This window comes from Sciurus vulgaris (assembly GCF_902686455.1).
Source record: "Sciurus vulgaris genome assembly, chromosome: 5".
NCBI lineage: Eukaryota > Metazoa > Chordata > Mammalia > Rodentia > Sciuridae > Sciurus > Sciurus vulgaris.
The window spans coordinates 19,761,639-19,764,826 of record NC_136465.1 but is presented as its reverse complement, the minus strand read 5'-3'; the positions used below and the strand labels follow the sequence as shown (position 1 = coordinate 19,764,826).

At 41.1% G+C, this 3,188-nt stretch overlaps 1 pseudogene across 1 annotated transcript; it reads right to left on the bottom strand.

Annotated features, from left to right (window-relative positions):
* Positions 1-359: 359 nt before the first annotated feature.
* Positions 360-1,871, bottom strand: LOC306661301 (mediator of RNA polymerase II transcription subunit 28-like; annotated as a pseudogene). Its single transcript has one exon. The product of its transcript is annotated as a mediator of RNA polymerase II transcription subunit 28-like (transcript).
* Positions 1,872-3,188: the final 1,317 nt, after the last annotated feature.

Here is a 3,188-nt window from a genome sequence, read left to right as displayed (position 1 = left end):
ATGTAAAATACATGTTGTGTATATTCAAGGGGAGTAACGCCTATTTCCCATGAGCATACAATGCAGCAAGGGGCACAGAAACAAGGACCATACCCTAACCCACAAGGCAGTGGAAGGAATGAAAGTCCTGTGCCTTGGAGTGGAGTGGAGGCTTCTCGACCAGGTGGCACCCAGGCCAGACCAGGAACAAGAGTGGATATCAAAGTTTGTGGGGAAGGATCTTCCTCGTCGGAGAGGACAAAAGAGCCACAGACACTCCACTTCTACACAGAAGACAGTGGAGTGTCTGTACTGGCTGAAGGGATGTAATCTAAGAAAAGCATACAACAGAGAACAGAAAACCTCCAACAAGAGGGCAAATACCTTCCCCAGAGGAGCCGCGTGCTCTCTATGGAGGTGAAGGAGCCGAGGATCACTCTGCAGGTCACCTCTGCCCCAAGGCCCTAGTCCCTGGCAATCAAATTCATGAGCAAGAATCTTCCTTCATGTAAACTGCCTTTTCTTCAAAGAGTAAAACAAAAACACAAGCAAACAACACAAAATTCAAAAGGAGAAGAATCAGACCAAGCTTTGACCCTTGTACTTCACCTGAGTCCCAGCTGTCGTGCTAGAGACTGGGTCTGCTTTGTTACTCACACTGGTTCATTACTGCAAGGCATCTAGCATATCATGCTCCTAGTACAGCTCCCCATCAAACAGGCAACACCACACAACACAAACTCACCCAAACAAAAGGCAGCATCAAATTAAAGACCTACTGTGATATTACTACACTAACGGCATATTTTAACCCTTTTTCTGACCCATTTACAAAAAAATTTACAAAATATCTGTGCTACAATGGAAGCATTACAAACATTGTATTAGATTCCTCTTCTTGAGGTAGTTCAAAGTCTTGAGACAGCAAATTTACATATTTTTCTCTACTATCATGAATGGGTAGTAATTGTTAAAGGACTAAAACTAAACTTCTTCTCCCCTGATTCTAGAGTATTGTAATTTCCCCCCTCAGATAATAACAAACTAACAACTTGAAAAAAAAAAAAACTATATAAAAGTCATATAAAAATTTTTAAAAACGAGCAAAAAAACAAGAAAGAATCTGTGTCATCAAACTAAGTCTAAACTTTGCTACAAACAAACCAAACCTCACTTGGTTCACCAAGCCATAAGCATTTTATAAACTAATCAAGTAATTAACAGTTCACAAAAATCAGGGAAATTTTTAGGTGGAAACAAAATTAACACTAACTCATTCCCTGGCAAAGAATTCTTCTAAAATGTCACGTCCACACAGAGAGGTTTGGTGAAACGGTCTCGAAGAGGCTACCTTGTAGCACAGACCCCTCTCAGGTCTGCTTCAGAGGCACAGGGATATTGGCAGAAGCCTGCTCCAGGTAGGCCAAGGAGCAGGCCAAGGAAGTCCTGAGGGACTTCGGCTGGCCTTTTGTGCTGCACATTGATGTCCTCCAGCACCTGCTGCCAGTGCCTTAGCTTTGTCAAATGCTTCTGCACCAGAGCATCTTTCTGCTGCAATTCATGCCTTAGTTCTGAGACGTCCTCTTTGATAACTTGCTCCGGTTTCTGGACAGACAACTGCAATCTTTTCTGTAGAAAGAAGCGTTCTGTCTGTCTTGCAATGTCTAGAAACTTCTGGATACACTGATGGGTGCCATTGACACAATCATGACTCACGAGAGAAGCAAAACAAGCCTCGAATGACGACTCCAACTCGTCCACCAAGGTGCTGCTAGAAGTTCTTGGCAAGCTAGGCGCTGCGTGGAGAAGGGAAGCCTGGCCTGGGAGTCCCCGCGGGGGCGGCAGCGGCCCTAGAGGTTCCTGGGGAACATACAGCCCAGCGGAGCTACCATGTTTCGAGACTTTCTATTTATTTATTTAATAAGTAGTCTAAGGGTCAATGGTATCATGTAGCTTGATCTTCTGAGTGGTGCCGCCTGTCCCAATTGTTAGTGATGAATGGTATTACCAAGTGTGAGAATATTCCAGTAATTACAAGTTTTCTAAAATAGGACTGTCCTTCTTAGTAAGGAAGGAAATTCATCACTCTAACAAAGGTTAGAGTGTGAATAGTCACTTACTGAAATGCTGGAGAGGTCTGCATCATTTAAGGATATGAGAGAGAGCCTTTTAAATATAAACCTCTATTAAAATGATTGTTTTTTTGCTTATAATAGCTGATGATTTTAGGTTGAATTAAATTAAAACTCTGGGATGTAGGCTACTAGAATTGGCTTATATTTATCTTCTTGTCTTAGATGCTCTCTCATCTTGTACCAAGAAACTCTTTTTTTATCTATGTCTCATTTTGCACACATCACACACAATTGACTGAAATGGTCTCTTTTCTCATCCATATTAACTTTCTTCCCCACCTGAAGCATTCCCAGACTAGCCTTAGTCAAGTTCCTGTCACATCAGTTGCTCCCTCCAGTGCTTCTGTTACTAGCATGTGCCAATCCACAAGTCAATTATGCTTGTCAGGATGTCAGAAAATGCACTTGAATTTTTATATGAGTGGTTTGCTGATTTGCCTGGCAACCATCGTTCCGTATCAGTATCCCTAAGTCTATTCAAAATTTCATAAAACGAAGAAAAGATTGACTTTGAAAATAAACAGCAAATGAAAAAAAAATGATTATTTTATAAAATGAACAAGTCCCACTTTCCCCAAGAGACACATTTATTTAGGAAAGCAGAGATACATTCAAGGGAGAATGCAGGCCATCTTAAGAGGGAGAAGCTTTTGGGGTAAAGTACACATTCAGGGGAGAATGTGGGCCATCTCCAGAGTGAGAGACAGCCTAAATACTTTTTGTTTTGATGGGTCATGGTATTGTATGTGGATGAAATTCATATTACGTAAATAAGTAGCAGGGGTGAGGGGGGTGCAGCAACAGGGGTGACATGGTTCCTGTTTTGTGCCTGTTGATAATGCACTAATTGATCCATCAGTGGTTGCTCTGAACTGTGTTTATTTCTCTTATGTATATCCTTTATCAGCACTGTTCAGAATTCTTAAAAGGTGGCACAATTCAAGATAGCTGTTTTCCAAACCAGTGAGCACTTACCTTTTTAAGCATAAGAACTGCTTTATTTTTCTCAAGTGTATTATCCACTTAATTCCTTTATAGAAATGTTAACTATAAACTCAACACTTTGTTGATTCA